This window comes from Phyllostomus discolor, chromosome 2 (assembly GCF_004126475.2).
Source record: "Phyllostomus discolor isolate MPI-MPIP mPhyDis1 chromosome 2, mPhyDis1.pri.v3, whole genome shotgun sequence".
In the NCBI taxonomy this organism is placed as follows: Eukaryota; Metazoa; Chordata; class Mammalia; order Chiroptera; family Phyllostomidae; genus Phyllostomus; species Phyllostomus discolor.
Genome location: NC_040904.2, coordinates 77,692,948 through 77,719,088, shown reverse-complemented (window position 1 = coordinate 77,719,088; position 26,141 = coordinate 77,692,948).

Genomic DNA, 26,141 nt, shown 5'->3' with positions numbered 1-26,141 from the left:
TAAAAAATAGTTGCACAACTTCAGATAATAAAGAGCCAGAAACATACCTGTCAAAGATAAATGTTATACACAGAGATATAAAACCCAGATACCTTATTTGTAACAACAAGAATGGAATGTCAAGGCTAATGGCAGGTGCTTCCCTAGATCCAGATAAAATCACACATTTATCAAGTCACATTTGCATAAATTAACCTTTCTTAGTGGCTATGTGGCACAGAAGAAATATTCCATTGTAAGAAACTCATAGCTTCTTTCTCCATTAGGTACTACAGTTGAACAAACTCACGTAAAAAAAAATGAGTTGTAGAGAATACTTACATAGTTTTGAACAGTATTCTGTGTGTGACTAATAAAATAGAAACAGGAAAAATATCTGTACAAAATAGAGAAAAAATGAAACTTAACAGAAAAGTATATGCTAAGAACTAGCCTCACCTCTCTCCAAGTATTACTACTGAGTCATTAGAAATAAGTACAACTTATTATTTTACATTTAAAATTTTAATAAAGTGGGAAGGGAGAAGACGGTGGTGATGTAGATGGAAGCTGAGCCCACTTGCTTGTGAACCCAACTGGGACACCTAGCCAATCTTCTGAAGAACAGAGTGAACAATCAACAGCATCTCAGCTGATATGAAGTTTGGAAGACAAAGTATGCAGAGGACGCTTTAAAACTGGTGGTAAGGAGGTTTTGTAGGCCCACAGGGAAGGTACCCGGGGCCTGGCGGCTCAGATGGTGGCTGCCAGGAGGACATTGAAGAAGAACCAGGTCAGTGATAGCCTAGTCATTGCCTCCTCTCCCAGAATGGGGAAATCCCAGACCCAGGCCAGAAGAAAGGTGAATTCATAAAATCGCAGGGGATAAAGAAAAGGCAGCAAGTGACACACAGCCAGCACAATACCCAGGCTAGGGCAGTTTTTGCAATTCAGGATATTGCCAGAGAATTTCAGGGATCCTGGGTGACACCTGGAGCTGGGACAGGAGGTGGGCAGAGACTGGCCATGACCCAGATAGACTCTGGACTTGCCAAAGAGTTGGACTGTGTGGAAAGCTGGGCAGTGGCTCCCAGCGGCAGCAGCACCCAGAGACTTTTTTCTGAAGGGGAATTTAGGAGCACGGTGAAGGGATCTCATACACACCCAGCAACCCAGCCAACAAAGAGGGAGGAGGTGGGAGTCCTTTGCTCCCACTCAGTGCACCTCACAGACTGATCAAAAAGGTGCAAAGTGAGGTGGCTTATCAGTGCTGGCCTGGCACAAATGCAAAGAGGAGACAGTGTGGGACGACAGTGCTCTGAGGGTGTGCACTGGGAACAGCACCTGTGATCATTGTAGCCCAATCTGAGCCCCAAACCTTGCAGAACTACAGGAAAGGAAAAACGGGGCCCAGCCCCCATCTGTCTGCAGAAACCAAGATCTGCAACACCGGAGGGCAGGTTTTGGGGGTTTGTTGGTTTATTCGTTTGTTTGTTTGTTTGTTTTCTCCCTCAAGAGTAAGACAGATCTGGAGCTGAGAGAAAACCAGTGAGAGATCCAGCAAGAAGTCAGAAGGCAAACACCAACAGCTGAGACAAATTTCACTTTGCTCTTCATCAGAACATGAATGTTTATTTTATTTTTCTTTCTTCTTTCTATTTATTTGGGTTTTTTGCTTGTTTTTATTTTTTTAATCTCCCTTTCATATTACATTTTAATTTTTCTCCTTTCACTTCACTCATATGCCAATTAACTCACTACTCTTGTTTTTTTACTTTTTATTCTTTTTCTTCAGGTTATACATTTCTTATCATACTATTGTTACTCCAAATCCCACACAGCACTCTTCCCTGGGATTAATCCATTTTCCCATCTTCCTGAGCTTTATTACTATTGTGTAAACTTTATTTCTTCTTACATTATGCTAAGCTTCTGTCTCTTACCCTCACTATTTCTCCTCCTTCTAATGTTGCATAAGCTCTCTTCTTTCTTAAGTCAGATGATGTTCTTTTTCCCCTCTATTAAGAATCTTATTCTGTTTCACCTTTTATAAACAGTAGATATTTGGATGAAATACCACAGTTATTGCTGTATTTCTCCAAATGAACTCCTATTTGTTCACTCTTTGTTTGTATGTTCTTTTCAATTTCACTTAACCTCATAGTATACTCTTCCCTTTTTTACCACATTGTTTCCATCACCCTTTTGTATTTTACTTATGTTTTGAATTTTGTTCTTTCCCTTTGTTGGCCTCAGTTTTATCCCAACTCTTACCAGTTCTCCTCCTACTTCCAATGCAATAACATTTTCCCCTCATTTTGTCATCTCAAATCCCCTTTGACATATCTTATAATATCAGCAAGCTCTCTTCACCTTTATTAATCTTAAAGTAATTGTGGTTGAGATTGCAGATGTGGTGGTGAGGATCATTTTGCTATCATAATTAGTTGTCTAGTAACATTGCTTTGTTAACCAACATCTGTACAAGAATATACAAGACAAGATAGGAGTTGCAACTTCCAGTAAGCTCACTGGAGGGGAGAACCCACCAAATAGTAGCCACCGACAGGTAAAGCCCAAGTAAAGCAAGAGAGCCCACACAAATGGAAGAAAGAGTGACCCTAGAGCATTGAAACAGGAAGAACAAAGAGCACCACTGAGTCCCATGGAACCCCTATTTCAGAAGTTCACCTGATGAAGACAGCTGGCAAAGCAGAGCATCCAGAATCACAAAAACAAACAGAAAGAGTCACCTAAAATAGGGAGACAAAGAAAGAAACTGAAATAGAAACAAATGGAAGGGTTCCCAGTGAAAGAGCTAAATAAAATGGAGACAAGCAAATTATCAGACATAGAATTCAAAAAATGGTTATATGGATGCTCGGGGAACTTACTGACACCACAAGAAATTGAGTGGGAAACTACAACAACATGAAAAAAGAAATAGAAACTATAAAGAATGACCAAGAAAAATGAATAATACAATATCTGAAATAAAAAATACACTTGAAGGAATTACAAGTAAGCCAGATAAAGCAGAGTACCAAATTAGTGAGCTAGAAGGCAAGGTAGGAAGAAATACCCAGGTAGAGGAGCAGCATAAAAATGACATAAGAATATGAAGATAGCTTCAGGGTATGACAGGACAACATGAAACACAATAACATTAGAATCATAGGAATACCAGAAGTAGAAGAAAAAGAGCATTATTTTTTTCCTTTTGAACAAAGGAAACTTCCTGAACCTGGAGAGGGGAAAAGCCACACAAGTTTAGGAAGCACAGAGGGTCCCAATCAAGATGAACCCAAAGAGGTCTACTCCAAGACACATCATAATTAAAATGCCAAATTTTAGAAAAAAAGAGAGAATCTTAAAGGGAGCAAGAGAGAAACAGGAAGTAACATAAAAAGAAGTGCCCATAAGGCTAGTGCTGACTTCTCAATGGAAACACTACAAGCAGAAGCTAATGGCAAGAAATATTCCAAGTAAGTAAAAGCAAAGACCTTCAACCAAGACTATTCTACTCACCAAGGATCTCAATAAAAATGGAAGGTGAAATAAGGAGTCCCAGACAAAAGGAGGCTAAAAGAATACACCTCCACCTAACCAGCCTTGCAAGATATGTTAAAGGGGCTACTTTAAGAACATGAAGAAAAAGAGTGAGAGAAAGGAACACAGGTACAAAGGTGAAAATGAATAAGTACCTATCAGTAATAACCTTAAATATTAATGGATTAAATGCTTCAATCAAAAGACATAAAGTAACTGAATATACAAGCAAACATGATCCACACATATGCTGCCTACAAGAAACCCACCTCAGAACAAAAGACCTCCCCAGACTGAAAGTGAAGGGTTGGAAAAAATATTCCAAGCAATGGACAGGAAAAAAAACTGGAGTAACAATACTTATATCACACAAAACAGACTTCAAAACAAAGTCCATAAAAAGAAGCACAGAAGGACACTTCATAATACTTAAGGGAAGAATCTATCAAGAATACATAAGCACTGTAAATATAAATGCAGACAATATAGGAGCACCCAAATATATAAGGAAATCTTGGAGGACATCAAGAAAGATAGACAACAACACAATTATAGTAAGGGATTTTAACACCCTACTGTCAAAAATGGATAGATCTTCCAAACAAAGTATCAGCAAGGATGTTGCAGCATTGAACAATGCCCAAGGTCAAATGGACTTAACTGATACATATAGAGAGAGAAACTTTCATCCCAAAGAAAAAATACACATAATGCATATGGGACATTTTCAAAGATAGACCACATAATAGGACACAAAACAAGCCTCAACAAATTCCAGATAATTGAAATTATACCAAGCATTTTCTTAGACCATGAGAGCCTGAAACTAGAAACCAACCTCAAGGAAAAAACTCAAAAACATTCAAATTTATGGAGATTGAATAGCATGCTATCAAACAATGATGGGTTAATAATGAAATTAAGGAAGAGATTTAAAAAATTTCTGGAAAAAAATGAAAATGAACACAAAACAGTCTAAAACCTATGGGATACAGTGAAGGCAGTATTAGGAGTTAAATTCATAGCAAAAGAGGCCAACCTAAAAAAGATATAAAACATTTCAAGTAAACAACCTAACCCTACATCTACAAGAACTGGAGCAACAAGAGCAAAAAGAGCCCAGAACAAGTAGAAGGAAAGAAATAACCAAGATCAGAGCAGAATTAAATGGTATAGAGACTAAAAGAAAAATCTAAAGGATCAATAATTCCATGAGCTGATTCTTGAAAAGTTAAACACATTCGACAAGCTTTTAAGCAAACTCATCAAGAGAAAAAGTGAGAGGCACCAAATAAATAAAATAAAAAATGAAACAGGAGCCCTGACTAGTGTAGCTCAGCGGATTCAGCCCGGGCTGCAAACCAAAGGGTCACTGTTTCAATTCCCAGTCAGAGCACATGCCTGGGTTGCAGGCCAGGTCCCCAGTGGGGGCCAACCTAGAGGCAAACACACATTGATATTTCTCTCCTGTTCTTTCTCCCTCCCTTCACCTTTCTCTAAAAATAAATAAATAAAACCTTTAAAAAATAAAAAATAAAAAAACATAAAAGAGTAGAGATTCCAACTGACACCACAGAAATACAAAGGACTGCAAGAAATTACTACAAAAAACTATATGCCAAGAAGTTTGAAAACCTAGGCAAAATGGACAAATTTCTAGAAAAATATACAATCACTCAAAAATGAATCAAGGAAAGCAGAAAGTTTGAACAGACTGATAACAGCTAGTGAAACGGAGGCAGTAATCAGACAACTCCCAGGACACAAAAGCCCTGAACCGGACAGTTTCACAGAAGAATTTTACAAAATATTTGAGGAAGAGCTAACATGTATCCTTCTCAGACTACTCCAAAAAATCCAAGAAAATGGAAGATTCCCAAATTCTTTTAATGAGGCCAGCATCATCCTAATATCAAAACCAGATAAAGACACCACAAAGAAACAAATCTAAAGGCCAATATTGCTGATGAACATAGAAACTAAAATCCTCAAAAAAATATCGGCAAACCTCCAATATCCAGCAATACATTAAAAAATTCATATACCATGGTCAAGCGAGACTCATCCCAGGGATGCAAGGATGACACAAAATCACAAATCAATAAACAGATTACATCACATAAATAAAAGGAAAGACAAAAACCACATGATTATATCAATAGATGTATAAAAGCATTTGATAAGACACAGCATCAATTTATGATAAAAAACATTCAGCAAAGTGGGAGTAGAGGGAGCATTCCTCAACATAATAAAGGCCATATATGAGAAACCTAGAGCCAACATCATACTCAATAGGAAAAAACTAAAAGCTTTCCTTCTAAAATCAGAAACAAGCCATGGCTCTGGCTGGCTTAGCTCAGTAAATTGAGCTCAGGCTGTGAACCAAAGTGTCGCAGGTTTGATTCCCAGTCAGGGTACATGCCTGGGTTGCAGGCCATGACCCCCAGCAACCGCACATTGATGTCTCTCTCTCTCTCTCTTTCTCTCTCCCCCTCCCCTCTCTCTATAAAAATAAATAAATAAAATCTTTTAAAAAATAGAAACAGGCCATGAATGTGCAGTCTCACAACTTCTGTTCAACAGATTATTGAAAGTTCTAGCCTCAGCAATCAGACAAGAAAAAGAAATAAAAAGCATCCAAATTGGAAAGAAGAAGTAAAACTATCATTATTTACAGATGACATGATAGTGTGAATAGAAAACTCCAGAATCAGCCAAAAAAAAAAACCTACTCAACCTAATAAGTAAATTTGGCAAAGCAGAGGAATACAAAGTCAATATTCAGAATATGAAAGCATTTTTATACACCAACAACAAAATATCAGAAACAGAACTTAGGAAAAAAATCCTATTTGCTATAACAACAACAACAGCAACATCAACAACAACAAATACCTAGGAATAAACCTAACCAAGGAGGTAAAACACCTGTACTCAGAAAACTTCATGACACTGAAGAAAGAAATTAAGGAAGACACAAATGAAAGCACATACTATACTCATGGATTGGAAGAATTAAAATCATCAAAATGTCCATACTACTCAAAGCAATTTGTAGATTCAATGCAATCATTATTAAAATACCAATGATATATTTCACAGATATAGAACAACCATTTAAAAAATTTATACAGAACCATAAACGATCATGAATACCCTCAGCCATTTTGAGAAGGAAGGACAAAGTAGGAGGGATATCAAATTATATTACAAGGCCATAGTAATCAAAACAGTCTGCTACTGGCCTAAGAACAGACACATAGATCAATGGAACAGAATAGAGATCCCAGAAATAAATCCATGTCTCTATGGTCAATTAATATTTGACAAAGCGGGGCAGGAGGATAAAATTAAGTAACAATATCCTCTTCAACAATTGGCGTTGGGAGATCTGGATAGGTACAGGCAAAAAAAAAAATGAAACTCAACCACCAATTCACAACATACACAAAGTAAACTCAAGATGGATAAAATATTTAAGTGTAAGTTGTGACACCATGAAAAGTCCTACAGGAGAACATAGGCAGGAAATTTTGAGATATTCTATGTATCAATATTTCATTGATGTGGCCCCTAGAGCAAGGAACAGAAAAGAAAGAATAAACAAGTGGGACTTCATCAAATTAAAAAGCTGCACAGCTAAAGACAACAGCAGCAAAATGAAAAGGGAACCAAACGTATAGGAAAATATACTTGCCAATGATAACTTGGAGAAGGGTTTGATCTCCAAAATATATAAAGAACTTACCCAACTCCACTTCAGGAAGACAAACAACCCAATTGAAAAATGAGTAAAGGACCTGAACAAACATTTCTCCAAGGACACACAGAGTGCCCAGAGACATACGAAAGGGTGCTCAGCATCATTAGCCATCAGAGAGATGTAAATTAAACCACAATGAGATACCATTTCACATGAATCAGAGTGGCTATCATAAACAATTCAACAAACAAGTGTTGGCAAGGTTTTAGAAAAAAGGGAACCCTAGTACATTCTTGGTGGGAACGAAGGTTGGTGCAGCCACTGTGGAAAACAGCATGGAATTTCCTCAGAAAACTAAAAATGGAACTACCTTTTTACCCAGCAATCCCACCACTGGGATTATACTAAGGCTCTTGAAACACCAATTCAAAAGAACCTATGTACCCCAATATCTGTAGCAACACAATTTACAATAGCCAAGTGCTAGAAGCGACCTAATTGCCCATGAGTAAGTAAGTGGATGAAAAAATTGTGGTGTATTTATACAATGGAATATTATGCAGCAGAAAGAAGGATCTGGTACCCTTCGTGACAGTGTGGATAGAACTGGAGAGCATTATGCTAAGTGAAATAAGCCAGGTGTAAAAGAAATACCATATGATCTCATCTGTAAGTGGAACCTGAATAACAAAACAAACAAATGAGCAAAATAGAACCAGAGACATGGAAATAAAGAACAAACTAACAGTAACCAGAAGGGAGAAGGTATAATGGGGCAAAGGGAAAAGGTCATCAAGGAACATGTGTAAAAGACCCATGGACAAAGACAATGGGATGTGGGCAAGATTGAATGTGGGAGGTGGATGTGGGTAGCGGGAAGGAGAGTAATAGGGGGGAAAGAGGACAACTGTAATTGAACAGGATTAGAAAAAGTAAAAATAAAAATGAAAATAAATTCCATTCAAAAAGCAAATACAATTTTAATAAAAATTAAGATTTAAGAGAAAGATGAGATGATACACCTTAGCAGGGTATAGAATAGATATGGAAGGAATAAGTAGAATATTACAAAATGAAGGAAAAATTTTCAGACATAAGAAAAATAGATACTGATGAAAACATAGTAAGAAAAATATCTTAAAAAGTAATAACCAAATGGAAGAGTAATAAACAACAGTATTAAATATATATAAATGTATGCACATAAATATTTGATCCAACATCCCCACAACTGTTTCCCAAAAAAGAAAAATTTTTAAATAAAAATGATCAAATATTTTAGTAGGTGATATGAGATTTTATTTTATTTAAAATAGTTTCAGAAACACTTGAAAAGATATAGTGCTTTTTGGAAAAATCAATTTAAAATTATATGTACGGAGAAATATCCTATTAAAATTATTGCATATTCATGTAAAGGACACATTTATAGTCATGCAAAAACACAAGCTCCTATTTCTCCAGTTTTCCAGGGCATTGCCTGTCTATTCCTGTTGTCACAGGTCCTAATATTTAAAGTCTACATTTTTAATGAATTATTTTACCAGGACCTCAACGTTGTTTCTTGAGTCTTCCTGTCTGCACATATTGGCCCAAATAAATGCACAAACAAGAGTTTGCAATATAGAAATAAAAAAATAGTTTAATGTTGAATTGGCCAATACGGAAGCAAGCAGTTTATGCCCAGAAACCCCGACTCACCAATAGTGGGTAGGTTACAGATGATATAGAGCAAAATCACAAGACAGAGTAGGTTGGGGATTCAAGGTTGTGCAGGTAACTGATTGAGCAGAGGAGAGGTAAAAGTAATGAATCATTTCTTCAGGTCTCCAGGACAGCTGAAGTCTTTTCCCCATTTCTTGTCTGGTCTCATGGGAAAGTAGCCAGGGGGTCACTCCACTTTAGAGTCCTGAAACTACAACATATCTTAGGTCAAGATGTAATAGTTAGCCTGCCAGATCCAAACCATGTAACTTTTAGTCACGTCCCAGTTACTGTCTTCTGATGCTTTTGAGATTTCTTGTTTTCCAGGCAAAAGTCTAGGTTTCTGAGGGGTTATGTATGAGAGAGAGGGATTGCTTTCTAGAACTAGTATTTAAAACTCAATTGAATAAAAGTCATAAGGATCTTCAGCTTCATTATTACTATTTTAATTTTTATTATTATTATTATTATTATTAATTATTATTAAGGGCTGCCTTAAAGTAAATCAGAGTGTGTTACATAAACTTTTATTTTTGCTTCTAGATTTTGTCTTGATTTTCTTTCCTAACAGTGAGTGAAGTGCATGTGCAAGGAGCATGAAGTTCTCACTTCGACAGGTGATTTAAACAAAAAGACCAATAAGAAAATCTATTTCTCTGGCCCTTTTCAGATGCACCATAACTACCTTCTCCATCAGCCCAGTGGACAAAGATTTTCTTGGTGAAATGAAATGCACTCTACAGAGGCTTACAGACAGAAAACTCCTTCCAGTCTATGGTAAGTTTGATAAAATTCTTCCACTCAGTTCTTTTGTGGCCTCTTGATGCAGCAGTCAATCGCGCAGGTTTGGTGTATGCATGAACGTGTATGTTTATTGATTGCTCACACTTTTTTTTTGCAATTTAGTCATCTCTTTTCAGTGAGAACAATATCTCAAACCTGAATTTCCAGTGTCCAATGAAGTTGTTGATGAACATATAACTTGTACTTTATGTTTGCAATTATTCACTTATATTTCCAATGTTTACCACTGAGTGCTTATAGCGATATCACTAACTGCCTGAAAATTAGAAGACATGAATGTGCCAAAGAATCAGTATCTAGTTCAAAAGTCAATGGTTATTTTGAGACAACTATGTCAGAAGATGATGATGCAGTGGGGAGGATCTCTATTGTAATTCACATCTCAGAAGCAGGTTAAATAGTTTAGTCCCGATTACTATATAATTAAGAATAAAAGTCGTGCTGGCACCCAGAATATAACATTGCTTAGAAAAACTATACAAGTATGTTTTAAATACAGAAGGAGTACATGGGGTGAAATTGATAATCAATGCTTCCTTTGAAACTCATCATTCTCCTCCTGGTGTTAAATGTGTGAACACTCTTAGAAGCATGTAAGCAGAACTTTATTTTCTCACATTCTGGAGGCTTGTGGTCAAAGATCAAGGTGCCAGCTAGGTTGGTTACTCATATGGACTCTCTTTCTGTCTGACAGATAACCACCTTTTCTTGAGTCCTCACATGACTTTTCTCTCTTTCCAAGTGGGAAGAGAGAGAGAGATCACTGGTGTCTCTCCCCCTTCTTATAAAGACACCCATCTTGTGGGGTTAGGACTCTACCATTAAGACCTCATTTAACTTTCATTATGTCCTTAAAGTCCTTAACTTGTTGTAGGTTAGGGCTTTAACATATAAGTTTGAAGGGGACACAATTCAGTTTATAAATGTAGTATTTTTTTTAACAAATCAACCTGACCTGGAGAAGGTGATGACAAATCACCCTCTTGGCTTCTTATTGGCTTTGCCCATGAGATGGAGACATAGGAAAAGCACAATTTGATTGCTATACAAAAAAAAAGCTGTTTAAAATGTTTATAGAATGAACTATGTAAAAGAAAAATGAACAAGTGACCACCAGTGAAGAATACCAGCAATTTAAATATTAAAGCATGGTTATTTATTTGTATTGGTATTAACAGTATTAACAGATTGTATTTTAAAATGTCAATAAAAACTTTTACTTTATAAATTCATCTACTTTGAAAAATGTTGTATTTGCTTTTTATATTAACAAAACAAACAAGCAATCAAAATATAACCAGAGACATTGAAATTAAGAACAAATGGACATGAACTGGTGGGGGGGTAGGAGGATGTAATGGCGGGGAAAGGGTGAAGGATTTTTAGGAACAACTGTAAAGGAAATATGGACAAAACTGAAGGTGGTGTGGAATCAGGGGAGGGAGGTGGGGATGGCTGTGGTTCAGGGGAGCAGAGCAGGGAAAAGGCAGACAACTGTACTTGAACAACAATAAAAAAAGAAACAGGCATGACCTATACATATACATACTGGTGTTACAGAACAAACAAGGGGGGGTGCTGGGACGATATACTATTACTGAAAGAAGCCCCCAGGTCTGTTACATCTGCCACCAGAGGAAAGATGTCTCTCAATGCCAGAGATTCATGAAAAGGAAAGGAAATGTTTATTTAATGCTATACAAACTTAAAGTAGTGACCTAGTGTCTTTATCTAAAAATATTAAAACCCCTTAAAACACCCACAAACAGATACAGTCCTTCCTTCCTTCCCCCTTTGCCCAGTCCAGAGTACTGTATCTCAGGAAAGGAAATAGAGTCCATGGCTCAGGCAGTCCTCTGGTTATTCCCAGTTAGTACTGCATCTCAACTGGGAGACCTCCCTGGGTTCCTGGCACCCTCAGCTGTGTCGCTGGGATCTCTACTAAAACCAGGTGGTGGTTCCCCCTTCTAAAGCTGCGGGGATCCCCACTCTGGCAAAGGCACATGGTCCTCTCTCCCAGGGCCATGGGAGTCCCCACTCAGCCAAAACTGTGTGCTTCTCCCCCTGCACAATGGCTGCAAGGGCAGGGGGTCGCCACTCGCCAAAGCCGAGTGGCGGTTCTCTGCTAAAGCCGCATGCTGATTTTCTCTTGCAGGGCTGTGGGAGTCCTCACTCTGCTAAAGCCGCGTGGTTCTCTCTCCCTCAATGGCTGCCAAATCTGGGTTTAAATCCCCGCACCAGTCTTCCTCTGCAGCCCCATTTCCGACTCCTCCCATACTCAGCTTCACATGCCAGAACTCACATCCTTCCAGTTTTACTGGACTGCCATCATGAGTCTGGGCAGGTATGGCCCCATGTCATGGAGACAATCATCTCCAAGCTCCCACACAGGCGCTGTTAACTCGGGGGACCTGCCCCCCAGTTATGTCTTGGTGGGGAAGTTACTTTCATTCCCTTGGCTTAGAGCTTGGCCACAGCTATTTAACATATCTAAGCGACCAGCCAAAGGCTATAAATATGTTAAATGACCACACCAGAGGTAAGGTACAAGGCTGTTGCTATGTGAAACAGCTCTCAAAGGCCCTGCTCCATGTGTCCCTTCCCCCAACCCACACCTTGGGGTGGGGTGAAGACACCTTAAAATCTCTTGGACACCTTGAGTTCTGGACCCCATTTCAAATGCCCATTTGGGGTCCCCCCTCTTGGCTGCACCCTGTAACACTGGTGCTATATGAAAATTATATTTTTGGTACAAAAACTTTCATAGGTAATTTTCAATTTGAAATTTAATAATACCTTAATAATTTTCTGGTTTAAATAACATTTGTTACTACACAGCAGAGTCTATGTTCAGATTTTACCACTTTGTAATTCTTAATATAGTTCATACACAAAGTATATGGATATACATCCAAGAGTTACCTTTGTACCCCTTCTGTGAGTGTCTACACAGTGTGACTGGCGGGGTATGAAGGGAAGGAGAAAGAGGTGCCTAAATTTCTTTCAAATGAAAGGAAAAGGATTTGCAAAAGTGATTGGAATATAATTCCCACCCTGGTTAAGAATAATTAAACAGACATGTTCTTTATGTTTGCTAGTTTTGATCAAGTTCTTTTTTAATTTTTCCCTTTCATTATTTTCTTAACTTCTATAATACTAGAAGTGAAATATCTCCTTTGCTTTTCTGGTTAATTCCCTCAGTTTCTTGTGTTTGCTTAATTTTCTTGAGAACTAGAGCCTCTTTCCAGTACCAGGTAAGTATATTACCATTGCTGGATATTTCCTCTTGTTGCAAATCATGATACAAGTAATTCAACTTGAACATGTACAGCTCTTATGTTAATACTTTAGCTGTTCTGTGTTCATTTTATGTTTCTGCAACTCAGCCACTATTACTTGTTGCTTAAACTTTTGATGCCAGGGAGCTATTCATAGCCACAAAGTATGTGCTTATTGCAAAAATTAAGTTCAGTTAAAAAATATTGTGAACTTACCATGAAAAGCAGATGAAAATGTAAATTTTTCAATGGAACTAGTTTTTTTTAAAGGACATATCAAGAGAACTGGTTTCCACGGGGATAACTGGCATGATCAAAATTAGTTAATTCACACAGAGTGAAATACCTAAATATATGTTTAAATTAAATGTCTTCTACTGTACTTCAGTGATAGAAAGGGACTTTACAATGCCTAAAGAATTTCTATGTTAAGAGAATTAAGGCATATTTGTGAGATTTATATACTGCATTAACACCAATACTGCTATGCATCATTTCTTTGGTCAAATGTAAACTCTTATGTTGTCTAAGAAATCCATGTGAGGAATTCTGTGACCAGATCATGTCAGACAATTAATGAAATTATTAGTTGGCTAATAGTCACTTAGCCCTCATAAGTGTAATGATGCCAGTGGATCTTTCACTAATGATGACTGGAAGAGAATCCAAGATGAATTTGAAGTGTGGGTACTTTGAACAATTGCAGATTCACTTGAAAAGCTAAATGTTAAGAAACCTTGACCCAGCCTATGAAGTTCAAGTAAACATTTAAAAGTAGATTAGTTTTGTCTTTGTCTCCCAGGCTTACTTATCAGGATCACCAGTCTCAGAGGTCCCAATAAGCCTGTCTTCCTCTAGTGCAGGGGTGTCAAACTCATTTTCACTGGGGACCACATCAGCCTCACAGTTGCCTTCAAAGGACCAAAATAATTTTAGGACTGTATAAATGTAACTACTCCTTAACTGCTAAGGAGTTGAAATTACATTCAGCCCTTTGAAGGCAACTGCCAAGCTAATAGGACCCACCTGTCAAAATGAGTTTGACACCCCTGCACTAGAGCATGTGATGTATTTCAGTTAGTTGTTCAGTTCTTCCTTGTAAAGGGTTAGATGATAATTTCTTAGGTTGTTTCATCCATGGTATGTTTTTAGAGGATACATAAAACTTAAGATAATTCAAGTCTAGAAGAATACTTTTTTGTGGGAAAATTTCAAGACATGCAAATCATTAGGCACTCACAGACCATGCATTTGCAGAGTCAAAGTTAGTTATTTTTAAAAGATTTCATTTATTTATTTATTTTAGTAGAAGGGAGAGAGAAACAGAGGGAGGGAAACATCAGTGTGTGGTTGCCTCTTACACACTCCCAACCGGGGATGTGGTTCGCAACCCAGGAATGTGCCCTGACTGGGAATTGAATCAGCAACACTTTGGTTCTCAGGCTAGCGCTCAATCCACTTAGCCTACCAGCCAGGGCTAGAGCCAAAGTTATTTTACTTGAATTATATATATATATTTCTATAATTTAGAATATTAATATAAAATGCTAACAGTTATTGAGCACCATAACTTGTCATTATTTGTTCTAGTCCTTATACTTTTACTAATTCATAATTCCTCAAAATAACCCTATAATATGGGCATTGTTACCATCCTCCTTTTATATGTGGGAAAAAATCTCTGAGGAATATTAAGATATATGTTAAAATTAGAAAACTTGGAAGTGGCAGATTCAGGATTTAAATAATTATGTTGCTAGCAATTCAATTTAAGTAACTATGGCTCTTAAAACCACCTTATAGTAGTATTTCAAATACTCTGCATCTTAACTCTAGTCTTATTTTAGAGTATTTTCAATATTCTGGTCTTAATTGTTATGTAATATGGTCTCAAAGTACATATATAAAATATATTCATGTTATATGTATTTATACATGTGTCATAAGCAAGGGTGCTTCCCAGAAAGGAGCCACTCACTCACGTTTTTGTCTTTCCACAACTAAGGGATTATTGGGGGAGTCCTCTCTGAAAAGCCATTAATATCACATGGGGAAAAGGGGAAAGGGTTTCCAGGAACAACTATAAAGGACACATTGACAAGACCAAGGGGAGTGGGATCAGGGGAGGGAGGTAGGGATAGCTGGGTTGGGGGGAGTACAGGGAGGAAAAGGCAGACAACTGTACCTGAACAACAATAAAAAAATATATCACATGCAGAATACACATAGAGAGGGGAAGCTTAAGGGATAGAAGCAAGCAGAGCAAATGTCCTGCACAAAGTCCCAGTCACTGGCGGTCTTTGTAGTGGAGGGGATCTTGGTCTCAAGTCAGGTGACCACAGTGGCAGCATGGGACAGTTGGAATTTATATCCTGTTGACCTCCAAGCACGACCAGTAGTACAACCATACTGCAGTGTTGAATGGTGGAAGCTCTGGGTTCTTATAGTCCACAATGGGCAATGGTCCCACTCATTTCAGTGTCCAGATGAATTCTTATCTCTTATCCAAGTATCCAGACTTGTGGTTTTGGACATTCCTAGCCCCTCCCACAGGTGTCCTGTTACATGTTATTACCTCAGTCTTGGGCATATTGTCACTTGACATAACTGTCATGGTTGACAGTGATTTCATATTGGATTGTCAAAAGGTGTCCAAAAAGTCTACTCTTGCTCTATACAACATGTTATTTTTTATTTATGAATTTATTTTTATTGTATTTTTATTTATTTTCATCATTACCCAAAGACATGCTTATTGATTTTAGAGAGAGGGGAAGGGAGGGAGATAAACTTTGATGTGAAAGAGAAATATTAATTGGTTGTCTTCGTATATGTCCAACTGGGGACTGAACACACAACCTAGGCATACACCTTTATCAGAAATTGAACCCACAACCTTCTGGTTTGTGGGATGATGTCCAACCAACAGAGCCATACCAGTCACGCCGACCAGAGCATTTATTTTTACTGAGGCATAATTAAATAAAAATGAAGACTATTTAATATTCTTATACAATGAGAAAGGATCACTCTCCCCTCATTGAGTTAACTGACATATCTATCATCTCACATGTTTAGTCTGTTAGGGGGGTGAAAATATTTAACTCTACTCTCAGCAAATTATAATTATACAATGGAGTGTTTTCAACTATAGTCACCATGTTATACATTATACCTCCAGACCCTATTCATCTCATAACTGAAAGTTTATTTCCTTTTATAACCTCTCACTATTTCCCCAATCTCCCAACCAGACCCTGGCAATCACTCTTTTACTTCCTGTTTCTGAGTTTAACATGTTGTTTTTTAGATTTTATGTATCAATGAGATCAAGCAGTATTTCTCTTTCTTTGGCTTATTTCACTTAGCATAATGTCTTCCAGTTTCATCCATGTTGTGGCAAATGAAAAAAAAAATTCTTTGTTAATGTTTTAAAAGATTGGCATAAATAAAATATTTTAAAAGTATAGAATTAATAAAAATAAATATATTTTTAAATAGCACTTAAATATTCTAGTTTCTGTGGAATTATATGTAAACAACCCTTAGCCCAAAGAGTTGTATTTATCTCATTGCATTTTTATGTAAGTTAGACTGATCAAGGACTTTCTGATTTGGCTAATAATAAGTTAGAATCATTACAGATATACTGTTAACAAAGGAACTCAATATATCCATGCATTTATTATTGTATGTACATTTTGAAGCTCAACAGATAATTAAATGGCAGGAGAATTTAGTTTCCTCCTTTATCAATACTAAAGTAGAATTTAAAGTAATGTTGAAACTTGAAATGCAATTGAATGGGGGTAATCAATTTTAGGCTATTAGGAGGACAAAGAAAATGTCACTTCAAATGAAGGCAGAATTAACTATTGTTTAGTAATTTTTGGTTTATTCTTTAATACCTAAACCTATATGATAAATCATTTAAAATCCATGTGGATAAAAGGAAAATACTTTTTTTTACTTTTTCATTTGTTTTTTATACACTAATCAGGAGTAATAAAAATAATTGATAAAAAAGAGACTGGGAAGCATGTGTTAGAAGTTTCATCTTAATAACCTTTAAAATATTTAAATTTCTGCTTTATTTTTACTAATAATATCACCAAAGCTTTATTATTTTTGGCCAAATGTGCCTGAAAGTTAAAGAACAAATGACTCATTTGTTGTGTTTTTAAAGGTATCAGATTTGACTTTTGATTGGTCTCTCACAGATTCTTGTAATATAGAATATTTTTAAAATTATATATATATATATATTCTGTGTAGTGTTAATGATTCTAGTTTACAGTAGTTTACGTAATTTCACTATGGTTTTATTTACCAGTTTAATAAAGAACAACTTTTGTTTTTTCTTTTAATGTTAATTATCCATATTCTCTATATGGATATATATATAGTGTTATATAATAAAAATTATAGTATTTATTAATTTTATAGTGTTAACCGTAATTTTATTTACCAGTGTTCTACAGCAGTTACACCACAGTAAAAGGTTCATTTCATCCTTAATTTTTCTTTAGCTTTTTGCATCAGGATGTTGAAATTGACATAGTTTATGAGGGTAATATTACTTCAGCTAAAGTTGCCCATTACAGGATGAATGGCTGCATTTCATGTATGCTCAAGGCCTTTATTGGGAGCATGAATACCATTTAATGATAGAGTGGGTTGATGGGCATAGTTTACTATTGATGTTGTTGAATTGGCCATGTTTGGAGGTCTTTTCTCTGATATATGTCATTTAAATAGTTATAACATCACTTAATAAGTATATCTTAAATAATAAATTATTATAAGAGATGAACTGTTTAAAATACAAAATATAAAGTGAAAAATAAAACATTTTTATAAACACATCTCACCATTACCATTATATTGTATTATACAGGGTCTAGCAGAAGGGACATGTTCTTGAGTGTAGTTGGTAGGGTAATAATATGTGTGTAATAATTTATAGTTTTAATTTGAACATTTCACCTAAAATATCATATGATGTGCTTGAGTGTGATATGGTTATGTTATAGAATTACATGTTTCTGATTTTGTGATAAAAGATTTTGTAATAAAAAGGGGCATTATTGCCCTGGGTAGTGTGGTTCAGCAGATTTAGTGATCACCTGTGAACCAAAGCATTGTTGATTCGATTCCCAGTCAGGGCACATGCCTGGATCGCAGGCTGGGTCCCCAGTAGGGGGCATGTGAGAGGCAACCATACATTGATGTTTCTCTCCCTCTATTTTTCCTTCCCTTCTCCTCTTTAAAAATAAATAAATAAAATCTTTAAGAAGGGGCATTATTTGTGCTGTACCCCTTATTTCTTTCATTGTGCATAATTTTTATTTTACTAAGATATTACAGAAGATACATTTGCTGATTTCTACAACTAGAGGTGCATTGGGAAGAACCCTTTCTAATCTTCACAGTAGGCTTCTTGAGAACATACATTAGCTTGTGGTTATTTCAGTTCTGTGTCTCCATGGATCTCATTCCATCTGCTTATATTTCTGAAATTTCTAAAAATTCTGCACATTATAACATACTATTTCTTATTTACAAAACATTGTATTTAACATGTGATAAAACAGTTTTGAGTAGGAGGTTGTGGTTGATCATACTTTTTTCAATGTGAGTTTATAGTATTTTCTTAAACATAGCTATAAATACATGGAATATAAATACAAGTAAAATTACTTAGATATATAAATAATATTTCCAATATATGATTTTGCAATACACTTCATCAAATTCATTATTCAACAATAATTGAGTACTCACTATGGACTAAGCTCAAATGATTTAGTAGTAAATGCAAGCAATCTTTCTGCTTTAATAACCATACATACTCTATAATGGGAAAGCTAGGTGAGTGAAAACCAAATTGATGACCAGGATAATTTTAATAATTATATGTTATTTAAACTGGAAATAACCATATAATGGCTAAAGGAAAGAAAATGGGATGGAGTACAAAAGAGGAAAAACAAGCCACGGGCAATGGAAATCTTAGGGGAAAATGTCTTGAAAGTAAACTACATATTCAATATTAATAATCTATAAGAACAGAAGAATTTGGTTTATTTTCCATGACTCTAAGTGTCGCCACTGAATTGAAAGCTTTAATCGCAAGGGGAAAGGTTGATCCCCCTTTAAAACTTTATTCTAACTCAACGAAATATATAAAGAAGTTTCAAAAAGTTTCATTGTTGTATATGCACATTGGAGCTATGAGTAATAGGACTATTGCTATATTGGCATTAGAAGTATGCATTTGTTAAATTAATTTGTAAAGAACATTAAAAGTAAGTTTTTGGCAAAAAATAACTATGTGCTTGCTGTCAGTCATACAGGGTTACCTGCAAATTTATAACTAACTGCTGAGAGGGGCCCTCTACACATTATGAGAAATATTTACACAATAGATTTCACATAACTTGAATCACAAATGAATTAAAGGAACCAGCACTGTGAAACAGTAGGATGAGGATATTGGGCTTACCAAATGTAGAGTGGGAATGCACTAAGAAAGACTGTCTTGGTTGTTTTAGAAGAGTTAAGAAGTGCAAATTGGTAGTTACAAAGTAGTCACCAGGATGTAAGTAAAGCATAGGGAATATAGTCAATAATATTGTGATAACTATATATGTCGCCAGTTGGGGTACTGGAAATATTGAGGGGAACACTATAGAAATTACACGATGGTCTAACCACTAAGCTGTACATCTGAAACCAATACAAAATAAAATGAAAACAAAAGAAGAGTAGTAAAGAGAATTAAGGAAGGCATAGTGAGTGAGGAGGGCTTAGCAGTTAGTAAAGTAGGAATGAGAGGCACTTGAAAATTGTCTATGCGGGTCTTTTAATTTTTGGTAGAGATTTTGGCTCTGTGTAGTGGAAAGCAATTAGACAAAATCTAAACTGAGAAGTAAAGCAGTATGATTTTCTTTGCAAAGGACTATTCTAGATGCATCAGCATGGGTTTTGAGGCAGAAACAAGTCACCTGAGCTGGCCACTGGTATCCCAGTGGAAACTGTGATGTCCGGGGTGGTTTCTGGGGAGCTGGGAGCTGTGGCCCTGAGGCCCATGTACAGGGCTTGCCAGTGTGCAGAGCCCTGAACTGGTGCCATTTTAGCCCTAGCTACAGATTTTCTTTGGGTCTGAGGCCTGACTCTTCAGAGGCATATTCTTTGGCTATTGGTTCAATATTCTAATCTTTTTAGCAATCCAGTCCTTTCCAGAGCTGCAGAGGTAATGGCGGTGTCAAGGACAGTTGTGCTCCCTACCTGCCATCTTGGAACCCAACACAGAGGAAATCATCTGAAATCTGGAAAAGAATACTGGTTTCTGCTGGTAAGATGTATTAAAGGCATAGAAACATGATCTCATTTAGAGAGATTCTGTTCAATCATTAACTGACCACTAACCTGAACTAAGACTTCAGTAGCTACACATGACAAAGAATGTATGTTTTGCAGTATTGTTCAGAAACAGTCATTAAAATGAAACAACAACAACAAAAAAAACCTAGGGAGGAGAAAGAATCTTATTTCCAGAGTTGTCACACCATTTTATTCAAAATGTACAGTTTTCAATAACAACAAAATGAGATATGCAAATACATAGAATATATGGCTCATATACATGGATAAAGTATTTAATGGATGGATTCAGAGAACAAATGTTCCTGAAAGTCAAAAACAGAAGCAGAGAAACCAATGTGAGATGGAGGTAAAAGGTAGAAAACTGTACTTGAACAATAATTAAAATAAAAATTAAAAAATTTTACAATTGAAAAAAGAAATAAAGATGATTGCCATCTCTTTTAATTTTATAATAATTTATTTTTTAATATTTTCAAAATATTAACATGTGATACTGAAAATATCTTTTGATCTTGAGGACAAATAAACACTCTTGCTGACTATATTTCTTTCTTTTTTTTGTAAAATATTCATCATGCTCTTTGCCATCATTGCATTGTCTGTGTTAGTGATTATAAAAAGTTCTTTTGTTATTAATTAATTTATCAAGACACATTTCAAATTTTCTTTAAAAATAACCTTATTTTACAGCAACTTATTCCTATTTTTTCCTTGATATTTGGTATATAGAAATGTATATAATTTTAAGAATAATTATTTCCCTTTTATATACCGGCTTTGTTTTAATACTTATATTTAAGTAATCTATTGTTGCATAACACATGTCTTCAAATTTAGAGCCTCATCACTCTGTGAGTCAACAATTTAGGTTAGGTTCAGTTTGGATGGCTCTTCTGTTCGTATGATCTGACTTAATGTTGGCTGAGGGTGGTTGACATGGTGCTACTCAGGTTTGATAGCTATTGTCTGATCCACATTTTGCACAGCTAGTCCAGTCATATTTAGATAATGGTTCAAGGGAAATAGAGGAGTAATTCCCAATGTATGAGATCTTTTAAAGGTTCTGATTACATCCTGTTTGATAATTTCCCTCAGGCCAAAGCAAACCACAGGGCCAGGTCTACAGCATGGTCAATCAACATTCACCCATCATTTATCCTATCTGGCTCTTCTGAAAAATGAGAAAGTGATATTAGATATATAAATTCCATTGCTTCTTGCCTTTAAATTCTGTTAAAGCTTTATGTATATATTTTTCAATGAATATATATAGCTGTTTCACTGAAAATTGACATCATGTTATGAATCATTATAATTTTGAATTAAAGTTAATATTAAAAGTGAGTTTCTTTTTTCTGATGTTTGTTTCAGTGAATATATAATAGCTTCCAGTTTAGAAGCTTACATCTCTTTTATCCCACATTCAACCTTTCTTCTAAGAGAGTTTCAGATATGTGTCCCTGAAGACCCTTTCTGAGTTCTCTAAAGTGAATTTATATGTATTTTTGAAGATGCAATCCCCAACATACTCTCCATGTGCTCATCTCACAATAGCACTACTATTTCCATAAATTATTTTAAGTTTTAACTCTGACATATCATGTGCTGTGTTAAGGAAGAGCTCCTTTCAATTCTTGGGAATATTCAACTACAGTATTTTGTTTTCAATTGTTTCTATACTTCTTCAAAGTTTCTTTATGAATTTTTAAGAGAAGATGCCATTGAGGATATAATACTAGGTTCATCTTAATTTGCATATCTACCAAACAATTAAAAAAAAACAAACCTTGAACATGATAATTTCCCTCTATCACTGAGAAAATAAATTTCCTCAGGCAAAATTTGACTTAATGCACAAGATAATTGATTTTATTGAAGATAAAACACAAATTAGCTCTTGAAGTGAATGCACCTATTAAAGACTTTCTTCTTCTACAGTTATTCAATATTGATTGATTATTGTGTTTATATGTTAACTAGAATCATTGATAAGTGCTTGTGTAAGATCTTATGCAGCAGGTGAATTTTTGATAGGAGGTACTTATGTTTTTTACTTTTTATCATTTTCTGAAGCTTTTCTGTCAGCTCTTGTGGCTTAAGCTTAAATTTTAATTCTAAAAATGTATAAAACTAATTAAAACTGATAGAGATATATATTTATATTTTAATTATATTTAATTGATTATGCTATTACATCTGTCCTGATTTTTTCCCCTTTTCCCCTTTCCACTCAGCACCCCCTACTCCCTCAGGCAGTCCCCACCCTTTTGTTCACATCCATGGGTCATATGTATAAATTCTTTGGAAACTCCATTTCCTGTACTCTACTTTATATCCCCATGGCTATTGTATAACTACCTATCTGTACTTCTCACCTTTAACATCTCCACCCATTCTTGCACACAGCCCTCACATCTGGCAACCATAAAAATGCTCACTGTATCTGTAATTCTGTCTCTGTACTTCTTGTTTGCTTAGTCTGTTTTTTAGATTCAATTGTTGATATGTATTTTTGCCATTTTGTTGTTCATACTTTTGATCTTCTTTTTCTTAAATAGTCCTTTTAACATTTCATATAATAATGGCTTGGTGATGATGAGCTTTAGTTTTTTCTAGTCTGGGAAGCTCTTTATCTGCCTATCGATTCTAAATGATAGCTTTGTTGGGTAGAGCAATCTTGGCTGTAGGTCTCTGTTTTTCATAACTTTGAATATTTCTTGCCAATCTGTTATAGCCTGTAAAGTGTTTTTTGAGAAATCAACTGACAGTCTTATGGAAACTCCCTTGTAGGTGACTAACTGCTTTTCTCTTGCTGCTTTTAAGATTTTCTCTTTATTTTAGTATGGTTAAAGTACAGTTGTCTCCATTTTTCATCCCACCATGGTCACCCCAGCCCAACCATCCCTGACTCTCACCTTTAAACCTATCCCCCTTTGACTTTGTCCATGTATCCTTACCTTTGGCATTTTAATGATTACATGTCTTGGAGTGGACCTCTTTGAATTAATCTTGCTTAAGATTCTCTGTGCTTCCTGGACTTGAATGTCTATTTCCTTTACCAAATTAGGGAAGTTTACTTTTATTGTTTTTTCAAATAGATTTCCTGTTTCTTGTTCTTTCTCTTTTCCTTCTGGCACCCCTATGATGTGAATGTTGGACCTCTGGAAGTTGTCCAAGAGGCTGCTTATACTATGTTCATTTTTTTGGATTCATTTTTCTTCTTGTGGTTCTGATTGGTTATTGTTTTATTCCCTTATGTTCCAAATTATTGATTCGATTCTCAGCTTTATCCACTCTATTATTGTTTACCTGTAAATTCTTCTTTGTTTCAATTAGAGAATCCTTTATTTCTGACTGTATCTTTTTTATGCTGTTGAGGTCATCACTAAGTTTCTTGAGGATTGTTATAACCAGTGTTTTGAACTCTGCATTTGGTAGATAGCTTATCTCCATTCCATTTAGCTCTTTTTCTGGGGTTTTGATCTATTCTTTCATTTGGACCATGTTTCTTTGTCTCCTCATTTTGGCAGCCTCCCTGTGTTTGTTTCTATGTATTAGGTAGAACTGCTTTGACTCTGTGTCTTGGTAGTGTGGCCTAATGTAGTAGATATCCTGTAGGGTCCAGTAGCATAGCCCCCCCTATCATCCAAGCTGAGTATTCGAGGTGTACCTTTGTGTGGGCTGCGTACTCCCTCCTGTTGTAGTTGAGCCTTGGTTACTGTCGGCAGAGAAATTGGAGGTATTTACCCAGGCCAGTCAGCTGCAAAAATTGGCTATGACCACTTACCACCAACCTCTGTTCTCCATGGAGAATAAGCTGCGTAGGGGCAGCGTGGCAGTATTTCAACATGGTCTGTAGCTGTCCACTGGGTGTGCTAGCCCTGGGGTTTCCTGAGTGGTGTAGGCCAAGTTCAGGCACTACCTATATTTTGCCCATGGCCACCCTTCCTGAGCTATAAAATAATCTGAGATGGCTGCTACTTGTGCTGGGTGTGGCAATCCCTACTTGAAGCCACACTGTGAATCTAGGCTGGCTGCTACTAGTCCTGGGAATTGGGGTCACTGAGGCCAGCTGTTGCTTGTTTGAGAAGTATGTACAGTATGTACAGAAGTTTGCATATTATGAGTCTAAACCAGTCATTCAAATGGGAAAACAGCTTGGGTGAGCCTGTGAGTTGGGTGGGACAGTTTCTAGGGATCTCCAAGGAGGGTCAAACAGTGTTAGCCAGCTTGATGGAGTCACAGATATGGCACCAGCTTGCTGACTCTGTGGCTCTCTGGGGGTAGGATTTAGAAAAGGGACAATGGCCTCTGCTCACCTTGATGGCAGACACTTTAGTTCTTCCCTGTATGCCACTGGTGCTTTTTAAGCTGCTATCCTGGTTCTGGAGCTCAGAGGGAGTGAGTCTGAGTAAGTGAGTCTCTGTGTGGGATCCTTAAGAGTAACTGCTTGGGGATCCAGAAATTTCTTCCCTTGCTGGTTTTTCCAATCAGAAGTTTGGGTGACTTATCTTCTGGGACTGGAACCCTGGTCTGGGGGGCCTGGTGTGGGGCTTGGACACTTCACTGACGAGATATCTTTCCCAAATTTTTATCTATCACACATGATTGAGGGACCAGCCCATGCTGTATCTGAGCCCCTCCTACCAGACTGGTTGGATATAGTTTAATGCTGTATTTTTCAGACTTCCATTCAACTCAGTTTCTGAGTTTTTTTAAATAGACATATTTTTATTTCTTTTGAGTAAATTTGTAGAAGTAAAAAAGTATAAGAGTAAATTTTGGGTCATAGAGTGGGTTTAACTTTATGAGAAACTCTGACACATCAATAAGAAAAAACAGACAATCACATAGAAGAATAAGAGAAAGACTTGAACAGACTTTACAAAATAAAAAATCTAAGTAGCCTATAAATTAGGGAAAATATGTTCAATTTCATCAGCTATCAAGAGAAAACAATTTAAAATTAAAGTGTGACACTAAAATATTACAGTGCAATACATTACACACCCACTAGAGAGATTATGTTAAAAAGATGGAAAATACCAAATTCAGTATGAGGAAGAGACAGAGCAATTAGGAAGAATTCTACTTAATACATTACTAAGTATTAAGTTATAGTACTCAGACATATAAAGTTGATTTCTTTATGATTTTTTCTACATAAAGTACAAAGACCAGGCAAAATTAATTTATGCGTTTGAAGTCAGGATAGAAATTATCTCTTTGGGAGAGAGAGTAATGATTAAAAGGGAATGCGAGAAAGCTTTCAGAATAGTGGGAATGTAACGTTCCTGGATGTGGGTAGTTCTGAATGATAATTGTTCTATATTTTAGTTGCAATTTTGATCTGGTTGTGTGAAGAGGCAAACCATGTCTACCTATGCTGCCATCTTGACTGGAAGTCCCCTCTTTCTCTATTTTATACTAGATAGAGGCATACAAAACTTGAATATTTAGTGTAACTCCAATGTTTACTTAGAATGGTATGAATCGTCTCTGTTATAGAAGTCATTTGTTCAAGCATTTTTCTGGGGAGGGTCATTATGAAATCAAATAATAAGATTTGTAGTTTTCTTGGTGTTTGTTTCTATTTAATTGAATGAATTATATATTCTTTATTCTAAACAGACAATCCTTGAGGTTCTATATTAAATTAAAATAGAATTGCATATATAATTTAAATGTAAACCTAAAATTAATAAATTATATATGTACTTCCTTTCCAAGTA